The 14,477-nt window shown below is 40.8% G+C and overlaps 1 pseudogene; it reads right to left on the minus strand.

The window, feature by feature from the left end:
* Positions 1–11,187: 11,187 nt before the first annotated feature.
* Positions 11,188–13,698, minus strand: LOC132675867 (transcription factor BTF3-like; annotated as a pseudogene).
* Positions 13,699–14,477: the final 779 nt, after the last annotated feature.

Raw genomic sequence — 14,477 nt, forward strand, 5'->3', positions numbered from 1 at the left:
GGTTCAAGTCCTAGGCAAAGTTATTAACCCAACTCTGCCTCAGTTTCCACACTTTAAAAAGGCAAATAGAAATAATAACAGTTCTTAGCTCATAAATTACTGTCTTCAAAGGTAAAGATTAAATAGGAAATGTATATATGTATTCATATGAATACACTTATGCATGTTCATATACAGATCCTATACATATATATGTATACATATATATAAATTCCTATATACATAAGTTCATTAACACAGTATCTGACACATAAAAGGCTTCACAAGAAAAATAATTTTTAAGGATGAAAGTAAGAAAGAGTTCTCAATATTGAAGGAGTAACAAGTGTGACAGCTTGGAGATAAAGGAGAAAAAAATGCAGCTGAGGAATTTGTAAGAAGTTTATTATAACTAGATCCTGCATGAGAAGTAGAATGTCAGACCCTGATGGGGAGACTTCTTCAGATCTCTGGGTTTCTGACTTATACAAAAATGTCCAACCCCATGACTGACTCCACAGATAGACAGACTTCTCTCTTAGTCAGTGTTCACAAGTTTTGTTTTGTTTTGTTTTGTTTTGTTTTTTTGGGGGGGGGGGTTGCTTAAAATTTTTTTTTTATTAAGTAATCTCAGTACCCCATGTGGGGCTTGAACCCATGACCCCCAGATCAAGAGTCCCATGCTCTTCTGACTGAGCCAGCCAGGCACCCCAGTGTTCACAAGTTTTTATTGTAGCCATCTCCTGGTACCCCAGGTGTGTCTTAGGTCTGTTGTATATTATTTATAACACATTTGGCTCAAAGTGGCAGAAACAACCTTATAAAAAAAAAAAAAAAAGAAGGAAGCATAGAGATTATGGCTGATACGTCTGAGAGGTCCAGGCACAGCAATGGCTGAATCCAGGTATTCAGACATAGTTGCTGGTAATCTTTCTCTCCTCCTTGTTCTGCTTCCCTTTATGCCAGCTTCATTCTAAGCCATTCTTTTTTCTATGGTAGCAACATGGCCGTTAGCAACTCTATCTTTACATTCCACATGCCTGGGAACCTTATCAGAAAGCAGCTTCCTCTTTCCCCCAGATTCCAGGGTTCACTCTCATTGGACCAACTCGGGGCACTATAGCCAGAGGAGGGGAAAACGCTGATCGGCCAGGACTAGGTCACATGCCCACCCTTGGAGCCAAAGGTCGAGGTCTGCTGCATCAGGACGGTATGAGTGGGTGGTTGGAAGAGAGGTCATTTCTGGGCCAGACATTTGCCTATTTGCTACTCTGATCACAGAGAACTCTCGCTGCTTGATGGCTTTGCCTCTGGCTCTCAGGTAGACTCTGCTAATTGGAGGCACTGACAGAAGATTAGAGGGTAGGAAGAGAGAGGAGCCAAGGTGTTTATTCCTTTCCCTCTACTTCAAGGGGTATCACAGACAATGGCTGTGTCTCCCCTGGGGCTCCTCCCTTCATGGTTCAGCTCTGGCTGGTCAGGCCCACCATTGTTCTAGCTTCCAACAGATGGCCCTGGACTCTGCCCCCCTCCCTTGGCCTCCTAGCTCTGTGTGTTAGAGTAGAGATAGCCTGCTGTTGCTAACCACTGGGCAGCTTCACCATCCCGTCTGGCTTCCCATCCCTCCCAACTGCATAACTCCTTGCTGGAATACAATTCCCTCTGTTTGAAATACCTGGCATGGTTTGTGTTGTGCCAACTAGAACCTGACTCATACATTCCTTAGAGGAAAATCCAGGAAAGGGTATATATTTCTGGCAGGCAAAATCAATAGATGTCCACTACAGATTAAAATCTGACTAGTTCCCGTGATTTCCTCAGCAGGGAATGAAATTTTGCCCCTCAGTCCCAGCCTATGCCTGCCTTACTGCTGTCTGCTAACATAACTGTGGTATGATGCTGTTTTCTGAGGGCCCTGTAGTAAGAGAAGCGGCGGCAGCAACAGGCAGTTATGTGTGATACGCTGTTCTAATTGTTTTATGTATGTTAACTTACTTAGTTCTCAAAATCACACTATGAAGCAGTACTACCACATTTCAGTTTGACATGTGCAGCAACCAAGACTCAAAGAAATTCCCTAAAGTCAAAGGGCCACTAGAAAGTCAAGCTGAGGGGCGTCTGGATGGCTCAGTCGGCTAAGTGTCTGACTCTTGTCTTGGCTCAGGTCATGATCTCACCGTTTGTGACCTCGAGCCCTGCGTTGGGCTCTGCACTGACAGTGCAGAGCCTGCTTGGGATTCTCTCTTCCTCTCTCTCTGCCCCTCCCCCACTTTCTCTCATTCTCCCTCTCGAAATAAATAAATCAACTTAAAAAAAAAAAAAAGTGAAGCTGAGATTTGAACCTGGCATTCTGGCTTCATGAAGAACCTCCTCTTAACCGGGACGCTTGAATGTCTCTAGGCAAGGGAAGGACCAGGCAAGATCTGAAAAATTCCACTTTGCACATCGTTTGTGGCAATCCCTCCATTCAGTGGTGATAGGTACACCTGAAGTGGAATAGCCAGTGTCTAGTTACCACTGGGGGTATTTCACGAGGCTCAACATTAGGCAGAAACATCCTGATATTTTGTTTGGGGTTTTCCTCGCACAAGCTGCCAGCTGTGGAACATAGCTTGACTATTTCTAATAAACTCTGGGTTATAAAAGGGGACTAAAGCTCTATCTGCAAAAACCATTTGTGGCAGAAAACAATTACCATGATCACAAGAAATGTGGGGGATAATTCTGTGAAAACTGCACAAAAGCCATGCCAAACCCTCGCTCAGCACTCCAGTTAGAATCCGAATGAAATGAGGAAATAATCACGGGGCTACGATGATGCCTAATTAAAGCTAAATTTAGCCAACCCTGGTTTTTCAGAGTTGTCATGAAATCCATTTCAACTCACACAGTAATAATGGCAACCCCAGATAATGAGGAAAGGGATTTAATTTGAAAGGTGGAATGTCATCGATATAATAATTAAGAGGGAAAAAAACCCACACAGGGGCCAAATGAAATGGGCAGCTCTCTGGTTGACATTTTCAGTGATTTCAGGGTGACTTCCTGACTTTCTAACTTAAAAATAAAAGGAAAGAAAAGCAAGCAAGAAGAATATCAAGCAAGACATTGATTTTCTTGCCATTTCCAGGAGTGTTAAGTGAACCTGGTGTCTCAACGCAACATGGTTGGGGAGGGGGTGGAAGACCAGACCTTTAATTACAGGCAGGGCAGATTCTGGCTCTGCCCTTCCTGACAGCTCCATGGGGGCCAGGGAGCGACACCACAGGCTGGCTCTAAATTAAACTGTGAGGAAAGGGGAGGGAGGCTGCTCAGAGAGCTGGAGGTCTTCGCCAAGTCAGTGCTTTAGACTTGAGCTGCATTTCCCCCATGAGTCTCTGCCTCCTCTTCAGTGAATACGTGTCACTGGGAAATAATCAAGAAATGTCTGTGAAGCTTGTAGTCTTATGAAATGGAAATAGAGAAGAGACAAGGTGAGGGGAGAGGAAATGGTTGATAAAGGAAATGTTCTTCCCAGCCACAGTTCTGGCAGCCACACCCACACCTACGCACACACAGCCACACGTAAGTAACATGAAGGCCTTCAGCCTCAGCTCGTTTTATGCATTTTTCTCAGCCCTTGCAGGCAGGAAATGAGGGGAAAATATGAAGGTTGATTATATGGTTACTGATCTGCTCTCTAACTCCAGAGAGAACCAAGGGAACATATAGTGGCTGTGTTTCTCTTAGAATCCTCCAATATTCAATTTATTATCTCCTAGGTACTAGGCTCTTTAATTGTCTTATTTCATCTGTGATGCAATACTAAAAAGTAGGTATCATGACCCCCATTTTACAGATTAAGAAACCAAGACTCCAAGAAGTTGAATAACTTGCCCCAGATCATAGAACAGTAGGTAGCACATTTGGGATTCAATCCACAAATTATCAGACTGTAGTACAAGACTGCCTCCTAGCTACTTCATTCAGCTAAGAGTCGAAATGTCTCTATGTATTGTCTACCTTAATTATAAATTGTCTATTGTGAAGATGTTCTAAATATGATTTTAAAAAATGAAAAGTATTAAATTACAGCTTTGAAAAAAAGTCCAACTAATGGACAAAAGAGATCATTTCAGCACAGACACTCAGCACAATCATTCAAAAAGCAGCATAAATTAGAATCTTATTCTGGGGGGTAATCATCCCACACACTAAATAAATTTAAGATTTTTTTAACATTTTTGAGAATTAGATTCTACTACAAAAGAAATGGGTTAGTTGAGGAGGAGGAGTTAAGATTGCAGAGGAGTAGGGGCAACCCTAAGCTTGCCTCCTCCCTCAAACACAGCTAGATAAATATCAAATCATTCTGAATACCCAAGAAATCGATCTGAGGACTGAAAGAACAAAACTGCATATCTATAAGTAGAAAAATAACCAGCTTGTGGAAGGTAGGAGCTGTGAAGAGTTAATTTGGGAGAGAGAGAACTTTGGGTGCTGCAGAGGGGAGGGAGTCCTGATTGTGGAGACTACTGCAAGGTATTATAATCAGTGCAGTGCAAAATCTGAAGTTTTAGAAGTCCACTACCACCAGGGTCATATCTGGCTTAACAGTGCTCCTGGGGGCAAGGAGGGCGGAGACCCAGGAGCAGACAGGATGGTTTGAGGATCCCCTTGGTCTTACCTGGAGAAACCTGGGGTGGAGTGCAGTTGGGAGTGGTGGCAAGGCCTTTCCCCTGACAGAAGAACGGGTGGCACAAACAGGTGCACTCTTCCCAGGCATAAGAGTGGGGATGCTGGCTGAAGGCACTGAGCCTTGGTGCCAGCTTTATGATCCGCTTAGCCATAAACTCCAAATTGCTGTGTGCTCATGAGATGGCTTTCCTGGGACAAAATGGCAAACAGCAAAAGTGTGGTGAGACACTCCCATAGCGGACCAGCGTGGGTCATGCTAAGGGAGTCCCTAAAATTTGGAGTTTAGAAACCCAGCTGTGCACCTGAGATAAAACACAGGAGTACTATGCAACCTGGTAGGTGGACAGCTCAGACACAGAGAAGGTGAAGGGGGGAAACTGGCAGAAGCCGGGGACACAAGGCAGGTGAATGCTCTCCTGTGAAGGCTTCCTGAAGAGAGGCAGGTGTGAGCTCTCTGCTCTGGAGGCAAGAGAGCAGAGTGCTGCCAGTTTGCCTCCCACCAGTTAGCATTGACCAACCTCAGAGAGCTAAACAATGCCACCAACTGGAGACAGGAGTCACACCAAACCCTGCTCCCTACCCCCTCCCTGTGCCCCTGTAGGTGCATCTCTACTAGGGCAAATGGACCTGAGAATAAGCACAACAGGCACTTTCCCCAGAAGACCAGCATAAATTCCTTGCCTGTACCACGTCTACTAATCATAAAGTGCTGTAAAGCTTCAGCTCTAGGGGAAATAGGATTTAGCTATCCTTTCCTTTATTTTTTTAAATTATTTTTTTGTTAAAAAATTTATATATATATATATATATATTTTTTTTTTTTTTAATTTTTTGGATCTAGCTGCTTTTAACAAGCAGACCAAAACAACCTAGGATCTCACTTTTGTTTTTCTTTTTCCTGGACAAAAATGACAAGGTGAAGAAATTCACCTCAAAAGAAAGAACAGGAAATAGAAGTAACAGCCAGGGATTTAATCAATATGGATATAAATAAAATATCTGAATTAGAATTTATAACAACAATTATAAGTATACTAGCTGGGTTTGAAAAAATCATAGAAGATACTAGAGAATCCCTTACTGCAGAGATAAAAGAGCCAAAATCTAGTCAGGCAGTAATTGAAAATGCTATAACCAAGATGCAAACCCAAATGAATGCCATAAGAGCAAGGATGGACAAAGGAGAAGAATGAATTAGTGTTATAGAAGATAAAATCATAGAAAATAATGAAGCTATAAAGAAGAGGAAAAGAAAGGTATTGGATCAAGAAGGCAGTTAGGCAATTCCGTGACTTCTTAAAACATGCTAACTTCCATATCATAGGAGTCCCAGAAGATGAAGAGAAAGAAAAGGTACAGAAGGATTATGTGAGCAAATTATAGCTGAAAACTTCCCTAATCTGGGGAAGGACACACACTGAAATCCAAGAAGCACAGAGAACTCCCATTAAATTCAGCAAAAGCCAGCCATCATCAAGACATATCATAGTCAAATTCACAAAATACACAGACAAGCAAAGAATCTGGAAATCAGCAAGGGAAAAAGTCCTTACCCTCCAAGGGAAGACCAATAAGGTTCACAGCAGATCTATCCACAAAAACTTGGCAGGTCAGAAGTGAATGGCAGGATATATCCAATGTGCTGAATGGGAAAAATATGCAGCCAAAACTACTTTATCCAGCAAGGCTATCATACAATATAGGAGGAGAGATAAAGAGTTTCCCAAACAAAGAAAAACTAAAGGAGTTCATGACCACTAAAAGAGCCCTGCAAGAAATATTAAAGGGGATTCTTTATTGACATTTTTTAAAAGTTTACTTATTTTTTGAGAGACAGAGAAATAAAGAGTGTGAGTGGGGGAGGAGCAGAGACACAGAATCCGAAGCAGGCCCCAGGCTCCAAGCCTCCAGCACAGAGCCCAATGCAGGACTCGAACCCACAAATCATGAGATCATGACCTGAGCTGAACTGGGATGCCCAACCAACTAAGCCACCCAGGCGTCCCTGAAGGGGACACTTTGAGTGGGGAAAAAAGACTAGAAAGGAACAGAGAACATCACCAGAAACACCAACTTTACAGGTGACACAATAGCACTAAATTCATATTTTACGACAATCACTCTAAATGTAAATGGACTAAATGCTCTAATCAAAAGACACAGGGTATCGGAAGGAATTAAAAACCAAGACCCATCAATATGTTGCCCACAAGACACTTATTTAAGTGTTTAAAGTGTCTAAAGTCACTTGCTGATTGAAAATGAGGGGATGGAGAACCATTTATCATGCTAATAGATGCCAAAAGAAATCCAGAGTAGCCATACTTATATCAAACAAACTAGATTATAAAACAAAGGCTATAACAAGAGATGAAGGAGGGCATTACATCATAATTAAGGGGTCTGTCAATGAAGAAGATCCTAACAATTGTAAATATTTATGCCCCTGACTTGCAACACCCAAATATATAAATCAATTAATAAAAAACATAAACTCATTGATGATAATACAATAATAGAAGACTTTAACACCCCACTTACAGCAATGGACAGATCATATAAACAGAAAATCAACAAGGAAACAATGGGTTTGAATGAAACACTGAACCAGATAGAGTTAACAGATATATTTAGAACATTTCACCCTAAAGCAGCAGAATACACACTTTTTTTGAGTGCACATGGGGCATTTTCAGAATGATCACATACTGCATCACAAATCAGCCCTCAACAGTACAAAGAGATCAAGATCATTCCATGCATGTTTTCAGACCACAACGCTATGCAACTTCAAGTCAACTAAAAGAAAAAACTTGCAAAGACCACAAATACATGGAGGTTGAAGAATATCCTACTAAAGAATGAATGGGTTAACCAGGAAATTAAAGAAGAAATTAAAAGTACATGAAAGCAAATGAAAATGAAAACATGATAGCCCAAACCTTTGAGATGCAACAAAGGCAGTCATAAAAGGAAAATATATTTCAATATAGGTCTACCTCAGGAAGCAAGAAAAGTGTCAAATACACAACCTAACTTTACACCTACAAAGGAACTAGAAAAGGAACAGCAAATAAAGCCTAAACCCAGCAGGAGAACAGATATAATAAAGTTTACAGCAGAAATAAACAATATAGAAACAACAACAACAACAACAAAAAACCCAGTAGAACAAATCAACAAAACTAAAACTTGGTTCTTTGAAAGAATTAATAATATTGATAACCTCCCCTCCCCAGTGAGACTCACAAAAAAGAAAGGAGAAAGGACCCAAATAAATAAAATCACAAACGAAAAGAGAGATCACAACCAACACCACAGAAATCATAAGAGAATACTAAGAAAAATTTTATGCCAAGGAACTGGGCAATCTGGAAGACATGGACAAATTCCTAGAAAGATACAAACTACCAAAACTGAAACAGGAAGAAGTAAAAAATTTGAACAGACCCATAACCAGTAAAGAAACTGAATCAGTAACCAAAAATCTTCCAACAAACAGAAGTCCAGAGCCAGATGGCTTCCCAGACGAATTCTTATTTTTTTTTTTTAATTTAAGTTTAAAAGAGAGAGGGAGGGAGGGAGGGAGGGGGAGGGAGAGAGGGAGAGAGGAAGAGACAGGGGAGGGGGGAGAGAACACAAGATGGGGAAGGGCAGAAAGAGAGAAGGAGAGAGAGAATCCCAAGCAGGCTCTGCACTCAATCTCACAAACTAGGAGATCATGACCTGAGCCAAAATCAAAAGTCGGATGCTTAACGGACTGAGTCACCTAGGTGCCCCTTCCCAGAGGAAGAGTTAATACCTAGTCTTCTCAAATTGTTCCAAAGAATAGAAAGGGAAAGAAAACTTCCAAACTCCTTACGAGGCTAGCATTACCTTGATTCCAAAACCAGACAAAAACCCCACTAAAAAGGAGAATTACAGGCCAATATGCCTGATGAACATGGATGCAAAAATTCTCAACAAGATACTAGCAAATGGAATCCAACAGTACATTAAAAGAATTATTCATCATGATCAAGTGGGATTTATTCCTGGGTTGCAAGGGTGGTTCGATATTTGCAAATCACCACATTAATAAAATAAAAAATAAGAACCATATGATCCTCTCAGTAGATGCAGAAAAAGCATTTGACAAAATACAGTGTTCATTCTTGATAAAACCCTCAACAAAATGAGGATAGACAGAACATAACTCAACATCATAAAAGCTATATACAAAAGACCCACAGCTAATATCATCCTCAATGGGGAAAAACTCAGAGCTTTTCCTCTACTGTCAGGAACAAGACAGTAGGAACAAAACAGGAACAAGACAGTGAGGTCCACTCTCACCACTACTATTTAACATAGTACTCACAGTCTCAGCCTTAGCAATCAGACAAAAAAAAACAAAAAAAAGAAAAAAAGAAAAGAAAAGAAAGAAATAAAAGACATCCAAATCAGCAAGGGAGAAGTCCACTTTCACTATTTTCAGATGACATGATATTCTATGTAGAAAACCCAAAATACTCAATCAAAAAATAGCTAGAACTAATACATGTTTTCACCAAAGTCCCAGGATATAAAATCAAGCAATCTGTTCAATTTCTATACACCAATAATGAAGCAGCAAAAAAAGAAATCAAGGAATGGATCACATTTTCAATTGCATCCCAAACCATAAGATACTTAGGAATAAACCTAACCAAAGAGGTAAAAGATGTGTACTCTGAAAACTAGAGAATACTTGGGGCACCTGGGTAGCTCAGTTGGTTAAGCGTCCAATTCTCGGTTTCAGCTCAGGTCATGATCTCACGGGTTTGTGAGTTCAAGCCCAGGGTTGGGCTCTGTGCTGACAGCATGGAGTCTGCTTGGTATTCTCTGTTTCCTCTCTCTCTGACACTCTCCCACTCATGCTGTCTCTGTCTCTCTCAAAATAAATAAATAAACTTATTAAAACAAACTGTAGAACATTTATGAAGGAAACTGAAGAGGACACAAAGAAATGGAAAACATTCCATGCTCATGGATTGGAAGAACAAACATTGTTAAAATGTCTACACTACCCAAAGCAATCTACATATTTAATGCAATTCCTATCAAAATACCACCAGCATTTTTCACAGAGGTAGAAGGAATAATCCTAAAATCTGTATGGAACCACAAAAGATCCCAAATAGCCAAGGCAATCCCGAAAAAGAAAAGAAAAGCTGGAGGCATCATGATTCTGGACTTCAAGCTATATTACAAAGCTATAGACATCAAGACAGTATGGTACTGGCACAAAAAACAGACACATAGAAAAATGGAACACAGCAGACCTGGAAATGGACCCACAATTACATGGCCAACTAATCCTCAACAAAGCAGGAAAGAATATCCAATAGAAAAAAGGCAGTCTTTTCAACAAATGGTACTGGGAAAACTGGACAGCAACATGCAGAAGAAAGAAACTGGATCACTTCCTTACACCATACACAAAAATAAATTCAAAATGGATGAAAGACCTAAATTTGAGACAGGAAACCATCAAAATCCTAGAGGAGAACACAAGTAGCAACCTCTTGGACCTCAGCCAGAGCAACTTCTTGCTAGACATGTCACCAGGCCAGAGGCAAGGGTAACAAAAGCAAAAATGAACTACTGGGACTTCATGAAGATAAAAAGTTTCTGCAAAGTGAACAATCAATAAAACTAAAAGGCAACTGAAAGAATGGGAGAAGATATTTGTAAATGATATATCAGATATTAAAGGGTTAGTATCCAAAATCTATAAAGATATTAAACTCAACACTCAGAAAACAAATAATCCAGTTAAGAAATGGGCTGAAGACATGAATAGCCAGTTTTCCAAAGAAGACATCCAGACAGCTAACAGATACCTGAAAAAATGCTAAACATCACTCATCATCAGAGAAATGCAGATCAAAACTACAATGAGGTATCAACTCACACCTGTCAGAATGGCTGAAATTAACAACAAAAGAAACAACAGATGTTGGTGAGGATGCAGAGAAAGGGGAGCCCTCTTGCCCTGTTGGTGGGAATGCAAACTGGTGCAGCCACTCTGGAGAACAGTATGGAGTTTCCTCAAAAGGTTAAAAAATAGAACTACCCTATGATCTAGCAATTGCAATACTAGGTATTTACCCAAAAGGACACAAAAATACAGATTTGAAGGGGTGCATGCACCCTGATGTTTATAGCAGCACTATCAACAATAGTCAATTATGGAAAGAGCCCAAATGTCCACCAACTGATGAAGAGATAAAGAAGATGTGGTATGTATAATCACAATGGAATATTACTCAGCTATCAAAAAAGAATTAAATCTTGCCATTTGCAGTGAGGTGGAGGGAGCTAGAGTGTATTATGCTAAGCGAAAACAGTCAGTGAAAGACGTATCATATGATTTCACTCATATGTGGAATTTAAGAAACAAAATAGATGAACATATGGTGGGGGAAGAAAGAAGAGAGAAGGAAACAAACCATAAGAGACTCTTGAAAAAATTTTTTTAACTAGGCAAAGAACTTTATTAACCTTGTTTCAAACTTTATTCCCAGCCTTCTTCAGCTTAATTAGCTGCAAAGAATGAATTGTGTATAAGCAAAAACTGAAAAGAGCTGCAGTGTCCAAGGGGCGTGGGCTTAAAAATATCAGAGATCTAGATTTTATCAGACCCATGAAGAAAATTTTTAAAAAGCAGTCATAATATAAGATACCAGCTCCCTGTAACTTTTTCAAGTTTTATCTTCTTCAGAAGTTGACTCAATTCAGTTGGCTTCATTCTTGGAAGCTTCATCAAAATTCTCCACAAGATCTGGAACTTCATCATTATCGTCCTCTCTGGTAGCTAGTGGTGCCTTTCCATCCACAGATTGGGCAGAGCTTCAGCCAGTCTTCTTAAACTAGTCAGACCGTCTGCACCAAGGTGGTTTAAGATACCGGGTAGCATTTCTGTCAGCTGCTTTGTCTCAGCATGGCCCGTTCGATGCCAGGGATGCCTGAACTTTATGGTTGTTAAAGTGGGTCACTGTTCCTTGGTTTGTGAACACATTTGCTTCTTCAACACCAGAGATATTGTTTACTCCTAACTTCTTTAAGGAGAAATGAAGTTTTTTATCATCTGCCGTAGCTGTTTTATGAACCACTTTCTTCTTTCCGTGAGCAGTTCCTTTCCCACCAGCGTGCACTTGTGCTTGCAAGTTTGTCGAGTTTCTCCTGGTTCGTGATAGTTTCTTTCACCTGGTTGGAGTGGAAATGGGACCATGCATGGGGGACTAGGGCTGGTGCTCAGGGGATCTTGGGTGGACCAGCTGAGATTAGGCACACACACGCTAGGACACAAAGATGGCAGCTAGAGGGAGCTAAAATTTTTTTAATGTTTATTTATTCTTGAGAGAGGGAGGGAGGGAGAGAGGGAGAGAGAGAGAGAGAGAGAGAGAGAGCAAGCGAGCACGAGAAGGGGAAAGGCAGAGAGAGAGAGGGAGACACAGAATCTGAAGCAGGCTCTTGTCTGTGACCTGTCAGCACAGAGCCCAAAGCGGGGCTCGAACTCACAAACCATGAGATCATGACCTGAGCTGAAGTCAGATGTTTAAGTGACTGAGCCACCCAGGCACCCCAAACCATTAGAGACTCTTAACAATGTAGAACAAACTGAGGGGTGATGGAAGGAGGTGGGCAGGGGATGGACTAAATCGATGATGGTTATTAAGGAGGGTGTTTGTTATGATGAGCACTGGATGTTGTACATAAGTGATGAATTACTGAATTCTACTCCTGAAACCAATATTGTACTCTATGTTAACTAACTAGAATTTAAATAACACTATGAAAAGACCAAAAAAAAAAAAAAAAAAAAAGAAATGAACTTAGCAGGTATATGGGTTTGTATGTCCATAAACAACTTAGTACTAAGATAAGATAAGAATATTTACAGTCTTTGCCCTTGCCTGACCTCTAAAAAGAGTCTGGTCTGGTAATTTTGGTGCCCTCTTCACCACTGTGTCCAGGCTCTATGGCATTGGTTCTGAAAATATGGACGAAGGAGGAAGTCTGTGCGGGCAATGGAGCAGTGACAAATGCATTAAATAATAAATCCCTCTCTTCATATCTTTATGAGGCAATCTGATTTAGGCAACGTAAATAATTTAAAATGGTACTTCTCAGAAAATAATGTGGCCCAGAAAATATATTACTAAATAGCAGATGGACAAAATGATTTTATCCCTTCAATACTGTGGTAGACAGTGTTTACCCAAAGTGGATGCACCAATCTTTCCCTTCCCAAATGCTGCTTGTTGTGTAATATGACTGAGACTCCACCCACTGAGAGATGGGTCTAAGATCTCTCCTAGTGGGTTTGGGAAGGCTTGTGATCACAGTGGAGGTGACACTACATGACTTCCGAAGGTTGGCCCTAAAAGGCAATGCAGCTTCTGACAGGTTGTCTTGGGGCACTTGCTTTTCGATCTCGCCACCATGCTATAAGGATACCACGGAGCCCCATGGAGAGGCCAAGTGTAGATGTACCAGTTGGCAACCTCTCTGTAGTCTCTGCAAACATCAACATCAACTGCCAGAAGCCTTCAGATGGTTCCACGCCCTACCCAGTGTGTTGCCTCCAGCTTTCAAGCCTTTGTAGCCAAGCTCCAGACACCATAATGTGAAGACACACTAACTCCTCTACACTCCCTTTCAAATTACTGACCCACCAAAGCAGAAGCATAAAGAAATGGGTGCTATTTTATGCCACAAGTTTGGGGTGGTTTGCTACATAGCAATAACAAGGAGAATAAGTATCCTTCCTCATCTTTAAAGATAAAAACACAGCCTTCTTTGTGTGTTCTCATAGCAGTTTTTACTCACCTCTATGAAAGCAAGTATGATTTCATTCCACCAGTAATTACATTTCTATCTGCTTGCCATCAGTTTCTGCAAGAACAGAGACTTTTGCTTATTGATTTCTGTCGTCCCAAAGCATTTGTTGTAGAAATGAATGAATGAATGACTGAAATAGCCTAGAGAACACCACACTTTTGACTTCAATTTCATCGTCCCAAACATGGAGGAAGCTGATAAGTTTTAAAGCTACTGTGTTTGTGAAGAGTCATTACATATGAATCAATACACATGCAATCAATACACCTTCAGAGGCTAAGCTAGAAGCAAAGAAATGGAAAACAAGAACACTCATAGTTCTGGTGGCAGAGGTTGGCTGTGCGCCTCCCACATCCCTCTGAACCTTGGGTCCCTCACACACATGCCTAGCACATTCTATTACAGGTATCTACAACTCTCCACCTAAAGACTTGCTCTCAGCTCCTGAGCAGGGCAGGCCAGACATGCTGGGAGAATTAAAGCCCTGGAAACAGACCTCAGCCAATGATGGATATGAGTTGGAGGATAAATACCCTCTGGTTCCATATACTCTGAGTTGGTATTTTTAGAGCTTATTCTACAATGTTCTTTAGAATTCCCAGGCAGGGATGAGCCCCAGAAACCTTTGTAATAATGCATTCTTCTCTTTCCACTTTTATTCCCTCAATCCCCTGCTGATACTCTTGGGATTGCCTTTGAAATAAACTATTGGCTTTCAAATCTACCCAGGGTCTGCTTCTGGGGAAAACTCAAACTCATCAGCACTCTAAGCAACACAGACCAAGTCTCATTGACAAAAACAAGAAGAGAGTATGGACAGATAAAATTCACCCAGCAAGTTACAATTCCTTCCAATGGATTTCAACAAATGACTCCAATAAAAATTTCCATGTGCTGTTGATTAAAGATAATCAACTCAAGATTCAGGCCACAACAAACTATAATAGACAAAG

Source organism: Panthera onca, chromosome A2, assembly GCF_046562875.1.
Source record: "Panthera onca isolate mPanOnc1 chromosome A2, mPanOnc1 haplotype 2, whole genome shotgun sequence".
In the NCBI taxonomy this organism is placed as follows: Eukaryota; Metazoa; Chordata; class Mammalia; order Carnivora; family Felidae; genus Panthera; species Panthera onca.